The sequence below is a fragment of the Bombus pascuorum genome, chromosome 4 (assembly GCF_905332965.1).
Source record: "Bombus pascuorum chromosome 4, iyBomPasc1.1, whole genome shotgun sequence".
NCBI classification, from domain to species: domain Eukaryota; kingdom Metazoa; phylum Arthropoda; class Insecta; order Hymenoptera; family Apidae; genus Bombus; species Bombus pascuorum.
Genome location: NC_083491.1, coordinates 9,548,893 through 9,565,508, shown reverse-complemented (window position 1 = coordinate 9,565,508; position 16,616 = coordinate 9,548,893). Strand labels below are relative to the sequence as shown.

At 33.4% G+C, this 16,616-nt stretch overlaps 1 long non-coding RNA gene across 1 annotated transcript in view; it reads left to right on the top strand.

Annotated features, from left to right (window-relative positions):
- Positions 1 to 16,390, top strand: part of LOC132905989 (uncharacterized) — a 74,396-nt gene extending 58,006 nt beyond the window's left edge. The window contains exon 4 of the long non-coding RNA XR_009657908.1: positions 16,343 to 16,390. This is a non-coding gene — a long non-coding RNA (uncharacterized LOC132905989). The remainder of the gene's footprint in view (positions 1 to 16,342) is intronic.
- Positions 16,391 to 16,616: the final 226 nt, after the last annotated feature.

Sequence of the window (16,616 nt, the reverse complement as noted above, 5' to 3'; positions counted from 1 at the left end):
GACAAGTAGAAATGATGGGATTACGATATCGTACGTTAAAATTAACAATTTCTATTCACATAGGAAAGAATTTCAAGAAGATTTCTGCAAAATCTAAAAGATGTTCTCGTAAAAGCGACTGCTAGATCCACGCTTTCTTTCGTAAATCGTGTACAACCTTTTAGAGGCGCGCTATGAATTCTTTCGGAAAAACTTAAGAGGATCCCCTCGTTTGCATACTAACGAAGATTTAATTAGAAAGAAACGCGGCAATTACCATTGAAAAAGCACGCAGATAGCCGCAAAATATACGACTAAGCGTTTTCGTTGCGTTGCAAATGATTTCGTCCATTTAGACATCAAATATGACACGCGAGTTTTCAGAAAAAGTAACTACACCCTGGTCGCTGCGTTACCATCGATTACATTGATTTCAAATGCCTCACAACTACGTTGGTTTAATGCTGTAGTAATTGAAAAACATTGCGAAAACGCATTGATAACTGGAGTTTGCCAATGGAACGCGAAACCACCGCGCCTATCGATTTTTACTTGGCGCTTTTAATTTGTTATATCCGTCATAACAGTGGAGAGCCAGTTAGCATCGAGTATAACGAATCCAGTTGTAGTATCAATCGTTGGCTCGAGTTATCTGAATTATCCATCGTCCAACTGTGATTTTATTCTTATGAATGATTTTACTGCGCTTAATTACGTATTAACAACTCCATATCCAGAAAGAAGTATTTGCAAGAATATATTGATTTTCGACTTTTTAGAATTCAAGGATGCAAAGAAAACATGTAATGATTTACGTGCTTCATTTTTATAAGAGATCAATTTTAGATTTGAAAAATGCCTAAAGTAATTTAATATTAGGACAATCTGTTTTCGTTTCTTATTTTTATTTGATTTTTTTTTTTTATAAAGAACAAGTTGTTACTTTCTTAAATTCTTTTTCTTAAATTCTTAAACGCTTGTACTATTAAACAATGTTCTGGGCTTTTTACAAACCTGTTTAAGCTTATCACTGATTCTTCAAAAATGTAAGTACATTCTTACACTTAAAATGGATCATATCTACATGATATTGTATTATTCGTTTTTAGACATTATCAGATAATATTATAATCAGAAAATTAACAAGAAGTCATATGGATTTACTCTGTTTCTTCCCTGTGGTTTCGAATCGATAAACACGTTTCAACGTCTGTCGTTTCATTGAAGCTTGCCACGAATCGATTCCCGAACGTTTGCGCGGCGATAAGCAAAATTATTCCGGCTCATGAAATTTTTCTCCGCCGTTTGGATTCTGCCGCGATAATCTTTAAAGCGGAACTCGCGTTTCCTGCTTATCGGTCGAGGACTTTGTTTAGCCGTGCGCGCCTAACGGAAGGTGAAATTGCGGTTTCTGCCTAACGAGATTTTCGAAAAGGCGCGGGTTCCCTCAGACCGACCAATTATTCGCGACATTTATAAAGTCAGACGAGATCCAATTACAAAGTCGGCGATGCGCACGTCTTGAAGAAACACTTAAAGCGGATGTACGCTACTGCTTGTAAGTATCTGAACACTTTAGTCGATTTTTATTAACACCAGACCAACCGCTGGGTAAAGTTTAAAATTGAAACTGAGAAAATCAAAATGGAAGGTGGATGAAGATAAGAGGAAAAAGATATGCATAAATACATTTTCGGTGATTTTTCTATTTTTATGTCACTTTATAGGTTGAAAGAATATTTGAATATAAAATAGTTGGAAGAGTGGTAATAATTTGTTGGATTTAGTTAAACGTGTAATTAAGTTACGGCAAATATTTGAATATCTTCAATATTTTAATGTTTTTCAATATTTTAATATCGTAGCAAGCAATATTTTCTAAATCATGAAAAGGGTGGAAAAATGCATGTTTGATCTCAAGATCAAATAAATTGATAATTTTGGAAATATAGGATTAATTAGCAATTGAATTTGAAAAAAATGACAAATTTGATTTATCGTGTTCTTCTCTATATCGACAGTATATTGAAATCAAATTTGTAATAAGTGAATTTCATTTTAAATTTTGAAATAAATTTTGTTTCAGTATATTATTTATTTTAATATATTATTATGGTTAAAAATATATACGAACTTTTCCGACAATTGCAGGGAAAATACGGACTGATTTATCGTATAATTCAATGACATTCAAAAAATATCGGAAATATTTTCGAACATGAACAATGAAGGGCGAGTATCAGGAAACGAACCTTCAACGAAGAGGAAACTCATCTGTTGTTTTTTCGCATTGAAAAATCAAACTTGTAAATCAAGCAAACTAAAAATGAAGCTGAAAATGTATGTAACTTTACCATTGCAACGAAACACGGATATTAAAATAAGGAACACGTCTTTGTAAAAATTTTAACAAAATTTCGCCTCTTTTTTATATTATGTATTAAGCACCTTTTATATCTGTGCTTTCTACTCTATTAATTTTTCGGTTAATAAAATATCCAGATAAAATCTCATCACAGGCTCCTAACGTTGAATTGCTTTATTGTCCAGAAACGTGTCCAATTTTTAATTTAGAATACGATCGTGGCGTTGAAACGCTACGCTATCTGTGTCTATGCGCGTTTCTCTACTTTTTTCTCGTCTTTTTGTAACTCTCTCCTTTTTTCTCCAGTCTGACCGCGTGCATGTAGCGAAAAGTGAAATGCCGCTATTTCAGAGAACGATACCTCTTTACGGTAGCCGGGACATTTGGGTCGCTTGGTTAGCTAGGGCTTGGTTTTTTTTTTTGGCCTAGCTTTTATGATCCATCGAAAAAACAGTACGCACATCTACGCCACGACGATGTCAACAATGAATTCGCCCGAGATTTCAAATTTTTCTTGTCTCGTTAAACATTCATACAGATGCGGAACGCTGAATGTACGAATCACGTTAATTGCACTGTAATGTTAAATTGTTGTAAAGGAAATTTCTTTCTCTTCAATGCAAAACTTCGATAAAATGTTGGAGAATTTTTTGTTCTTTATCTCTTTTGTTGGTAATTATTAATTTATACACATATTCTTCATTAGGGATTGTTAAAAATTCTTGGATTTTTATGGGTGGTAAGTGACGAGTTCCATTAGAGAAAATATCATCATCGTCAAATGTGAGATTATAATGTTTCAAGTTGAAACATGCGTTTAGAAAATGTTGGTGTTATGGATGACTTTAAGATGATATTAACAAAATTTTGTCCCTGATGAATTTTCGTAGTAAGTTTCATTTCTAAACACTGACGACGTACTTGTAATTACGTGCCGTATAATCCCTGTAATGATAGACCTAATTTAAATGAAAGTTTAACTCTCTTGATCGACTATCCAATCGAGATTCAACCGATCAAATTCAGGTAGCGATGCCGTAACCTATGTATCATTAAGGTTAATGAATCTCTAACACAGCTTAAATAATTTGAACTAGAACTGTATCAAACTTACTTGCACCTTAACAGAGACGTGATCGAGATTTAAATCTCTTCAACTCCTCATCAATATCTTTGTACGTAATTACTGGGAAATCAACGTTTCAAGAATTCATACATATGCGTTTACAAATAATCTACGTGTTTTGGTATGTAATTACTGTTTTGATGTTTTTACCTCGTTTTATCGTGTTCTTATATATTACTTTTGCCACATGATTTTAGGTTCTTAAAATAAGAATTTTGAAATAAAAATAAATTTGAACGACTCTTGAATTCTTTGAATACTTTTATGCACAAGATATTCAAAGAATACAGTCGTTTGAAAAATTAAGAATAGTCATTACTTTAAAAAGAAAAATTCTTGTTGAAAAATACACGTTAAAAACACCACTTTAAATTTTCTTACATTACTTTAAAATATTTAATCTATCCGAATACTATATTCGTTGTAAGAGATAATAGTTCGTGCCAATTATATATTTGTATCCTCCGTATAAAAATTATAACAGTAAAAAATCATTCTAAAATATTGTATAATCATGTAATTAAATTAGAATGAAACAGTGAAATTTAAATTACATTGAGAAAAAAGTTCAGATTCTTCCAGTTGTAAGAAGCAACTATATAATAGTGTATACATTTCGCGAGTGGTTCGTGCTATACTAAAATAGTAAAAGGGTTAGAACAAAGTTTCTGAATATGTTACGTACGAATAACCTGCAAAACCAGGCTATCAATAACTTGCTCCCCTCCCATCTAAAATCGATAAATTACTCCCATAAAATCTTTCTTACACAGCACAACGCTCTTCAGTAACGAAACTTCGATTCTCAAAGTTTCAAAGATATTTCAATGACCGTAACCGGACCGTACTCGGTATAATGCGAGCCATCAAGAGGGATTGTTTTCCATGTTGACACCGATTAGTTTGCAACTTGGCGAATAACGCTGCGTGCACCAAAGCGGATACGCGGGAATGTTCCGCGATTCGACGAGAAGTAATCTTTGGATGCAGGTCTCGGAAAAGAAAGTTCGATTCATAACCGGGAAAGGAAAGAATTTCCGTTATTACAAATAGAGAGTTTGACCGATGGCAGGATGGAAAATAACGAGTCGGACATTATCCGTGGCGAATTCGCTGCCGCGAGACTATTTATTCAGCCGAGCTTTCGAATATCGTTCGAACAACGGTATTAGTACCATGCATAATAAGTCTATGGATTCTCATTTCCCGTAGACGAGAGTTACGCAACTTCGAGATGCTTTTCATTGTTACTGGCAAAATGCCGAGCGCAAATAATGACTGAATATGAGCGGCTCGCGTACATTGCGTTTTACCCGACACTTCGTTCCCTTAATAACATCATCGTTATTATTATTACAAAGGAAATAACTTCCTCCCGAGATACTTCCGTAATATATGTTTCCATGTTCCTTTAACTATCAAGGTGAGAAAGAGTCTTTTGTCTTCGTTCAGTTACTTGGCACGCAAGATGTAATATAAGGTGAATTAATTTATCGTAGAAATTTGGTGATTCTGTTTCTTGGAAAATCGATTGTGGTCTGCGTTATTTACGTTGTGCACGTTATTTCTATTGCTTTTAGTTTAATTGCGAGTCTAGATAATACAGGACGGTTCGCGTTAACGTATACAGTAGTACAGGTCAATTAACAGTGGTGGTCCCGTATACATTGTATACATGTGCATATACTATATACATTGACGTATATTGACTTATACTACTTGGACTTGTATACGTAATCTATTGTAGGTTGAAGTAGTATAAGTCGATATTCACCGATGTGTACTGTAAAATAAAATAGTAAACAGCAGTGTAGGTCTTGATTTACACTACTTACAGCCACAATGGACGAATGTATTGGAGATGTAAGCAGCATAAGCATACGGTAATATAAATCAATGGATGGTAATTCGTGGTTTGACTTATACTACTTGGGGCTACACTATACAAACTGGTTAAATTAATCAGACTTCTTAGAAATAATTTCAGTAGGAAACATTAGTTTCTAATCGACCAATTATATATTAATAAGAACTATGTGAGAATCTTCTCACTGTCGATGACTCGGTAATAATACCAATGTGATACGAAAAGTTAATTAATCAAATACAATACGTTAATCGATTGATAACTCGACACTGATCGTAAACATATTTATAATTGCCCACGTGCGATTGAAAAAGCAAGATAATTTCAGAATTTTCAACGCAAACCTCTCATTCTGTTGGCAAATTAACAAAAGAATCTCGTAACATTGGCGGTTTTGGTGGACACTACGTATAATAGCCACATTATCAGGCTTCCTGCAAAATACGTCGGACGTACAAGCAGAGTAATTATGCTCGTGGAATTCTCAAAGCCGGTGGTTTCGGTACGTTGAGTTTACTAATTATCCATATAACGGTGTTCGCATTAAGGTCATAGCCAATTCAAAAATTTTCGTTCCCGTTGAATTTGATGTCCGCCGTTTGAAAAATTATCGTGCAAAGTAATTGTACGTAGCAACATAGATGAACACGCGAAGAGGAGTGAGGAAGAGAGAAATAAATGCCTCGGCGTGGAACGAGCCACAACGACGTCGCGTCGTCGACTTATATTATAAACGATTCACAATTATTCCCTTTCTTCTTCGTTGTCGAGAGAAACATCCGAACAATTCCTCGTTTGGACCTTTTACACAAAGACAAAGTAGCGACGACACCGCGACTAACCAACGAAGTCGCTCGTATTTCTGCTCGAGATGATGCTGTCTAGAAAGGTCGTTAGACATTAACCCGGAACAATTATTTTATCGTGTTGGCTGGTGCTTCATGCACTTTGATAAGTTGCTTAACGAGACGACGAATTAAAGTTTGTCTTTGTCCTTCGGGGCTCTCCACTTTAGCTACAAGCCACGGGAACGAGGGAAGCAATAAACGCAGCTTAAATGCGACGAACTGATCTTTTAACAGGAGTACTGTCGAAGGGAAGCATACTCGATTGTAAAACTGCTGCAGTTTAAAGCATAATTTTATAGATTTATCAGACAAATTCAAGCTTTCGATTAATTTATTCTTTCTTTCTTTTTACTTAAATATTTATCCGATATATAAAATTAATTTTAATCTGCGATTTTAATCTCTCACAGTGGGATAAGAAAACTTTGCTTCTATATTTTAGAATAATGATATTTGCTAATATCTTTATAATATAATATTTAGATATACTTATGTAAGAAAACTAATATTTTTAAAAACCACGAAAGAGAAACATACGCCTAATTACATACTTTACGACGACACTTGCCCAGAATTTTCTTCATCTCTGTTTGAATAAATGAAATTTCATATCAGGGAAGTAGGTGTTCTATTATTCAAACTTCGTTTTACCTTCCATTTCCTAGATCTTTACTCAGGATTAATATAGCTATAGTATAAATAATTAAGATACGTAACATAGAAATGTTACTTGAAAACTGCAATCAAAGGAAGTTAGTTGAAAATGATCCGTAGTATCGAAATCATTTGAATCACTTTGTTTCGATACATAGGAGAGCAAATGTATCTACACGTAAAGAAAAGTCTAAGAACACATAATAGTTCGAACGGAGAATCCACGGAGTAATATCGTACAAAGGAAGCGTAACAGTTCTTCCGTATGAAAGGCACGCAATACCGAAAAATTCGCAATACCTTTTGTTCCTAAGTTTCGCGGTCTTGGAAGTTGCGTTCGGCATAGCCGGGTCTGCCAAATCTAAAGTAGTTCGAAATCGCAAAGCCGCGCAAAACATACCCGGGCGATTCAGTGCCGGTCGAAACTCGGCGTCTATGTTAGGAAAAAGAACTACGGAATGCAGTCGGTTGTGGGAGCTTCCGATTCGGTGCGGCGCAGGAAGTCGGCGTGCACTTCTTGCTCGCGAAACTTCTCCTAGCGAGTACTCGTTTGCGACGGATACGAAACACCGTTCCATCGAACGACAGCTCCTGTTGTGTTTCTCTGTTTGCTTCTCCGAAATAGACCTTCGAGAACAAGTCGCCAACGATAAAAAGGACCGTAAATGTGAATTAGCACCTTAAGTATATGTTTCCTTTCGCGTTACATTTCCCTGAGTTTAGAAATGCCGATGGAGAAAAGATACGAATGTATTGTAAATTAATATGCTAAGTACGTGGTTGGTTTTATATTTCTGAGACTTTGGGAATGTTACGGAATAAGAAACCGGAATATGTTGTTAATTAACATTTTAAAGGGAATATCAACTGGCGTATCATTTAGTATTTATGCTATAACGCATATAATAATGGTATTCGCGATAGAAAAAGTCATCAGTTATCAGCAGATATTACGTTCGGGTGATAGAAAGTTTGATTTAGAGTAATTTGAATACTGTAGGTTGAAATATAAGAGTTTCTACTGCAGGAATGATTAACGAAGAGTTTTGGATGATTTTTAAGTTTTTAAATAAATCGTTCCTAATATTTAGACTTTTTGAAACTATTTCTTGCCTTCAGGAAGCTATTTAAATCGGAATTCTGGCATAGACTCATTCAGCTCTGAAGCTATCAGCATTATGATGGATTAGATACTCATCAGAGGAAATCATTTAAGCGTTTAAAGCAATCAATAACGAAATTCACGTAAGATACTACACACTTTATGTGTCATGATGGGACGGGTGTGGATGTACAGGGGCAATTGCACACCTCTTGAGAGATATGCCGTGAGTGCTTGCATCTGACGTTTATCGCTTGCAAAATTGTCTTGAAAATTGTATCTGCAAGCGACGTTCAATGAACGTGGATGAAAATTCGCGATTTAAGATCTTCAGCGTTGTAATAACGTTTAGTATATACATATGAAATACTTGTTTGGATTTTATATATTATTTATAAAATTAAATAGAACGTATTATAGTTGGAAATAATTGGATAAAAATATATTTACTCAGATTTAGATAGTAAGCATCGTTTGATCGATGTCATATTCTTAAAATTATATCAAAGTAGTTTGAGTAATGGAAGAAATATCGTAAACAGGATATTCTTAAAATTGTTGTAGTCAAAATGTTAGAAACGATAGAAAAGAACATTATAGACAATATAAACTGAGTATATTTGCATTTAATTAATCAATATCAAGGTACCACGAAAATGAGGATAATTTGTAAATACTCCATGTATTCATTGTGTGGATCCGAAACAGATGCAACATCACAATACCGGTCAAAGAGATTTTGTCGATTGTGAACATCCGAAGTAATTTTCTCTTTTACAATCTCGTTACGTGTTTCAACTGTATTCAGTTACATTTGAGACAAAGAGCCTGTGTCTGCAGGTTTGCGCTTTCTGCCTTTAAAACAAACAATGGGGTAGATCAAACGTGCTGTGTAAACACAAGAGATGCAGTGACAGTGTTATGGTGGAATTTATCCTTCAATGGCCTTGAGCTATAAGTTGATTTTACACAAACTACAGTTACTTGAGAGAATTCGAGTTTTGCTATTTATTTTTAACCTGTTACTGTAACGGTTGTACATAAGATAGGAATATTCAGAAAACAGAAATTAAACATTATTATTTTTGTTAATTAGTTGACGATAAAAACTCCAATTTTTTTAAATATTTAAATTATACAAGTCGAAAGTATTACGCGAGAGGACGAAAGGTGATTACTTAAGCAGAACTAAATAAAAAATATGAAATAAGTTCGTTCGTCCGTCGAAAATTGATTATTGAAAAAATCAAATTTTAATTACGTGCTTGCACAGTTTACCTACTAAAGAAAATCTAAAAAAAATTTTATAAATAATATTTTATTTTACGAATGAAGTCATAGGTATGCGAGTACGTATGCTTGCAGTAGATTCTTAAAATTGATCTACTCGAAAACTATGATTTGGATGAATAAATTTTATTTTACACTTTTAATTTATTTTTGCGATATTTTTGGTTACACCTTATATACGTCGATTAGTCATAGATATTTTTAACGCTTTGATGTTTAAAGCTGTGCCAGTTATCTATAATTAATAAATAACACGGTCGAAACAGAAACTGAGTTAACAGTGGGCCGAATTACAAAGAGGAATATATTGATCTGTTACATTTGCGAGAAATCTAACGAAATTCGATATTAATTCCAATTAAATGCTCGATGTAAACTTTGGAAATATAATACGATACTGATTTCAAGAAGTGAAGCCCTATAATTTTAATAAATTAATCTATTAGATATATAAATTGCAATAAAACAAACCAAGACATTATTACACAGTATAATGACATTATTAGAGATTGTTATGCTTTGAATTGTTTTGTTATCCTTTGTCGAAATTTATTTGTTTCATCTCCAGCGATGTTTGATATAAATTCAATTTAATCTTATTTCGCTAACAAATCGATACGCGTCTAAATAAATATAAGTATTCTGAATCCTTTCGACTGCATAAATATCTACACGGAGTAAGAAAGTGTATTCTCTTAGTTTACGAATACACAGTCAGAGACGAAAATAAGCGTGTTCATAAAAATATAAATTTACATAAGAATCCAAAATGTACTGATAAAAAATAATTCAACAGTTCATCTCTTCAATCTGTGAACAAATCTGTTATCAAATAATCATTTTTCTATTTATCACGTATTCTACAAATGATCTTCCACCCCGATTTACCAAAAGATCAAGAACATTTACCCACATTTTTCTTCGTCTCATTTCACCCTTCCTTGCCCAATTTTCCCTTATTCACAGCACGCGATAATAAATAATCAAAGAAGTAAATGATACATATCTGATATTAACGATGATACTCGTGAGAAGAAACGATTAAGAATAATTCTCGCGTGAAAGGATGAAAGGTGTGTATTTATACATATAGTGAAAATTAATGATAGAAACTCGCCCAGATGTGACCACTCATCCACTCATCTGCAAAGATTCCAAAATTACGAGGCGGATAACAATAGGGCAATTGGATTAAACAAAATATAATCACACAGAACCAAATATTCGAACGTGAACGTGAAACGTTAGATGGAAGGACGTAATAATAGCATTGAGCAAGCAACATATAAAGGATTGTTGTCGCAGAAAGGGGCAAGTAGCTGGATAGGACGCACGCGAAACAAGACAGAAGGGAAGTTTGAAGTTCTCCACCCTCTGAGAGCTTGAGGAGAAGCGACATGACTGGAACTGTACGTTCTGCAAACCCTGTGGCGAATTTGTCTACTCAAGTCAATTGAATTGAATGCAATCCGTTGTTTCTGTTATTCTTGTTCATGAGATGGAGCGCTAGGCTAGAATTAATAATTATTCATAAACTCGAGATTCCTTTCTCACGGATCCGATCGATTTTATGAATAGCTTTAGCATTCGCTTTGTATTAGGTTCCTATTCATTTGTATAATGTTTATTTTATTTTTATTTTTTATTTTATTTTATTATTACTTTGGCTTTATATTTTTATATTAATAGTGTGTTTGAAAAGTAGTTGTGTATTAATGTACATATATTGGTGTATATGTATACATTAAATAATTATTCATTATTCATTTCGACTTTATCTTGCATCTCATAAAAGTTATTTAGATGAGCAAATCACGAGAATATAATAAATCTTACAGTTTTCAATGTTTCTAATAATTTTCCTCTGACAATACAATCCTGTATAATCATTTATTCTATGTAGACCAATCGCAACTATTGTTAATATGCAGGAATTGAAATATGGGTAACGGTATATAATATATTATTAATAGAGAATTATTTCGACAAAATGAAAGCGTGGTATAATGAACGAATTTAGCAAGGTATAATATACATTTTCAGGAGTAACGTTTCACGAACTTACAAGCTTTTTGAAAGTGATACGGCACAGAAAGTTGAAACGTAATCAATCATGGTAATACAAAGCTTTTTTTGGCGAATATTCTATTTTTTCCTTTATCAGACAGACAGACAGTTTCGAAAGAATATAAAAGAAGAACAATCGAAATTTAATACACGATTGATTCATACGCGAAAGAAAAAGAATTTTATTAGCAATATATCCTGAAGCAAACCGAATCGATATATTTGAAAACAAAGTATGTCTATACATGTGTATACTTAGATAATTGGATAAATGAAATTTTACAAACGTTAAGCTATTATTAAATGGTTCAAAATAATGTTTTTCAACAAGTATTAATTAATAAAAAATAGCGATTAAAGGAATATCTGCGTGGAGAACAATTTTCGTTTGTGACGGTATTCAAAAATAATTTCGTACATAATTCGTTTTTTGGATTCCTTTATCTTCGACCTGCAGTGAAGAAACTTGGAAAATAGTGCGATGTTTCGGAAGCAATCATCCGTTTCCGCCATCGAGTCGCATCGATAGGAGATTGAACTCCTTGCTTTTTCGAGTACCGACGCAAAATGGATACGGGCCAAAAGAAGAGCAGCTCTTTTGGATGGCAAGAATCAACCTGATTGATTCACGGATCGCGTTTAATAATGTTCACTGACTACATATCGAAAGGGATCTAATTTTACTTTATACTATGGAGGATTCTCTTTTATGTTCTTCTTTCAAGTTATTTTTAAACTTGTATAAAAGTAGATCGTAGCTGATTTACAAGTATTGTTAGAGGTTCTACAATAGTTCCCTCATTTCTGGAAAGTTTTAATACGTAACTGCGAATATCAATCGATTCGGTCTTTCAAGAACATCGTTTCCTTGAAATATATAAAGACAAGTTCGATTTAGTAACGTCTATGTACTTTCTATATATTTGGATGTATTGAATTAATGTGTAAGTTACTATATCTTTGCCAGTAAAAGTAGATTTGTCGATTATGTAACGTAATATTTTAGAATTTAAAATAATGAAATTTTTATTGGCTTTTAATTGAAGCAATCTACATCACCACGAAGCATATAATACATTTTAAGACGAATTATACAATAATTCATCAATTTTTCTCATTATTAATCACTTTTGGTTCGCATGATTGGAGTTGAATTTTAAATACCTATAATAAATAGATTCGCTCGACCTTGAGTTCACTTCATCAAAACGCTAACTAAAATTTCGTTACAATATATGAAATTCTAATCGAAAATAGTAAATATGGTAATGAAATGTAATAATAATGAGGACAGATCATAATAACGAAAGTATGATAATGGAACAAAAAGTTCAATTCGTAAAAATTCAATAGTCTCTGAGCACTAATATAAATAACACATAATTTATAAAAGAATCTCATCGTGAACAAACTTGTACAAACCCAATAAGACAAGTTTACAGGACGATCACTAAGCAACTAACAAAATTAACCGGACCATACTCGACTGAGAGAATTACCGTAATAACATTCAACGAGCGTTTGACACTTTGGAATATGCCAAGTCATATGTAATTTAAAGTGTTACGGGCAAGTTTGGTCGAAGCTTATAGACGTGTCGTCTTGTATTGTGGCCTTCCGGGTCGTAACACGTCGCCGGTAATATGGCACACACATAAATTGGACCGTACTTGAACCCTTCGGTTGCAAGTGTTACGAGTCGCCTGTACTATTTGCCCATGAACACGCGTCGTAAGTTGCCCGTGTCTTAAGTGAACCAAGTCGGCCCATTATCTCAGTTTACGTCACAGTCTTTTATGGTTCAATATAGAAACTCCCTATAGGATGTAATCGAAGCCACAGTGAACTTGCTAATTGTCTGCGTGGAACTCAATGATCCGAAATGTCGATTACGAACACGTTTTACCGGCTCGACTACTAGAAAATACAGCTTTGAAAAATAATTTAGAAATGTATTAATTAGGAGTATTATCTCTCTATAAAAATTAGTTCTCTCGTTTTATCTATTTTAGTGTAAATAAATATAGATGACATTATTACCTTTTTTTTAATATGCACGTGGAATACATATAAAATGTAGTAAGCTACAGAGATAAAATATAATAATCTGTATCATTGGTTCGTGGAAAATCTAAAGTGGCATAAGAGCGCACGTTCGTTAAACAAATTATATTATCCTACACATGTCGAAACGATACCACGACTAATTGGGGGATTGACGGTGCGTACAATCGAATTTTTCAGCTACCAGAACGATTGCTTTGCTGGTCGTTTCCAACTGAATATAACAGGATATTTTGTTATGATGTGAAGATTTTATAATTTAGTACGAAGAGCTTTCAAACCGCAGTTTCAGTTATTGAAAAGCACCACGACCGAAATATTCGTTCGAAATGTGGTATTTCAGCAAGTGATATGTTTTCGAGTGGCGTGTATTCTAAAGAACGTTGAATAATTTAAAAATCCACGCGACAAAAGTGTTATAGTTGCAGAGATCAATATAAATCGTTTGCTGTTACGTGGTGCTCGTATTCGTTATTCGAGTTAATCATTTACTTTTTGAAAAAACGATTAAGGCTTCTATGAATCTTCTTTTATGGAATATTTCACAGTTAAAAATGCACAAAATTCGGATAGCATACAAAAATATATCAAATAATAAATGTACCTGTAATATTCATACGGTGACACAAACGTCTGTTTAAATACCATCTTTTTCGTTGAAAAATTTCGTCAAAAAATCTTCTTTAGGTAGATTGACAATTTATTTGAATTTTTATATAACTTTTCGTCAAGAAGAAAGATTCAATAACATTCTACGAATATTAATAATAATCTAATTACAAAATTACTGGAAGGTAATTATAAGTTACAAAGGATATTATACAGAAAACTAATCAACATATAGATTCATTTCAAATTAAAAGACGGCGCGAGAAAGAAGCAAAAACAATAAAGTTTATTAAAAGTACATACATCTCTTCCATCACACAGATTATCACATCCAGAAAGAAACACGAAACTAAACTATATTGAAAGGAGGTAATCATTTGATATTGAGTACCATTGTCCTTGCCCATCATTTTCAAATTATAATAGAATTTCATGTACAACGTTGTGCAGTTCATATATATATATATATATATATATATATATGATTCGATCACGGACAAAATGTTTTGGCCTTGATGGTGGTGTTCGTACGACAACTACGAACAACGTGTTAATTTTCATTCATCTTTTGACAGCGTTTCGTACTGGTAATGAATGTTGTATGTCTGAGCGGTAAGAATAAATTGGAGCCATATGAAATTGGCACAGCTATACATTGTCCGTACAAAAGCAAATGCTCACCTCAGCTATAAACAAATCAATGGTTGACAGCTGTGTTGCATTACACGATGCCAGAATTACACCTTCGAACGTTTCTGTTTACCGGGTACACGCGTTTTAATTATTTACACATCTGCGATTCATCGCGATATATTTTGCAATAAAACGCTACCGGAGTTCCGCCAATATATCTTCGAAGTTAATGCTCGTTTTGAAACTGCTTCGTTGCAATGTTCCGCGGAATCGACGTTAACATTCTGTACGTCAACCTTCCCTTTGCATTTTATTTTTGTCTTCTGTAATTCATTTCACGCATTACCCGAGGACACGTGCACTTGGAATTTTTTATGAATTGCACGTCGTTCGAATCGCTTTCAAGTGGATATCGGTATCCGATACGAGCTGCGGAATCCATTAAGCCTTGAATCGGGCGTTAAGCACAGTTCATTGATCACGGTTGTACGAATTGGATCGTAATGTGTTTTGTCTTTTCATTTTTAATAAGCCTCGTATGTATGGATTTCCAACGCAAAACGATTCAGGTCCTGTGCATAAACTTGGGGACATTTTGAAGAAGTATAAGCATGTTACTTGTATAGTAAGAATAAACAGTGTTTGCCTACTATTTATATATTGGTTAATTATCTCAAAGTGTATTCAGTTCTAGTTTAGAAACAATTGAAGAACAAGATGCAAACTTCCACAAGTATGTCACAATTATTTTTCTAGCTATTTTTCTGGTTTATCTTTCTAAAAATGATGCATTTATTTAAAATAAGCCAAGTCACATAAATATTCAGTCTCCAATATTCTATTATTTCATGCTTAATCGAATATATTTTAAATCACAAGATTAGTATTCGTTGCAGCATCAACATATAAATTTGGAGACATTATTTTACATCTAATTATTATAAAATTTGGAAATGAATATAACTGCTTGCCCCGAGAGACTAGTTAATTACCCTGAGCACTTCTGGATGCGCTCCAAATTCTTACGAGACAAAAACATTGAGATTTATAATTCGACTTTATAGCTACCTCTTAATTTTCTTTCGTGATTGAGGAGAAATCTACTAGGAAGACTAGCATACTTACCGATACATCCTATTAAAGTCAGCACGTAATATATGAAAAAGGTTTAAAAAGATCAATCGAACTAACAAACTATCTAAAGACGGCTGTGAAATCTGCTTACATTTTAAATTTCTTTTACTTACCTATAACAAGTACAAAATACAACGCCCAAGATGCACATTGTTATACAAAAATTTATTAATCCACTTTTCTTATAGACAGTGTACGTTTTTTTTACGAATGAAATGTATACATTAACCACGTGCAGTTTGCAGAAACCACTAACTTAAAGTTGCAAATATACAAGTCAAACAGGACTTTCAGTTTGCCAGGAAGAATGATATATGTATGTATCTAACTACGAAAAGTAAAGTTCTCGGAAAAGTGATTTGAAACAGAAAGTTTGAAATTGTAGATTGTTAATAATTCGATCATCTACCTACGAACAAATTTCTTTTCTTTTACAATTTTTCTAGTTTCGATTTCTCAGCGCTTCTAATAAAATATCTTTTATGAATATTATTAATTTTCTCCTTAAGCATCAAGTAAAACAAGTACAACAGTGATATTTCTGTTATTTCTATTATAATCCTGTTCTAAGAAATATTTCACTGTTACAGCAAATTCTTTTCAGAAACCCCAAAGTCGACGATCTTTTATATGGTTGAAATATTCGAATTAACGTATCTCCGTCGATGTTGGAGGTATATAGTATACCATTCCTTTAGCACGCCATAAATCGATATGCATATTGTACATGTACTTAATCCTTCTTGGAATAGATCTAACACTATCGCTATGCAGATAGAATAAAGCAATAGTATGCAGCCAGAAATTATCTGATAGAAGCTGGACGATATCACGCTTAATGGAGTATCGACGAGACAGTGACAGGACTTGTTTTGATG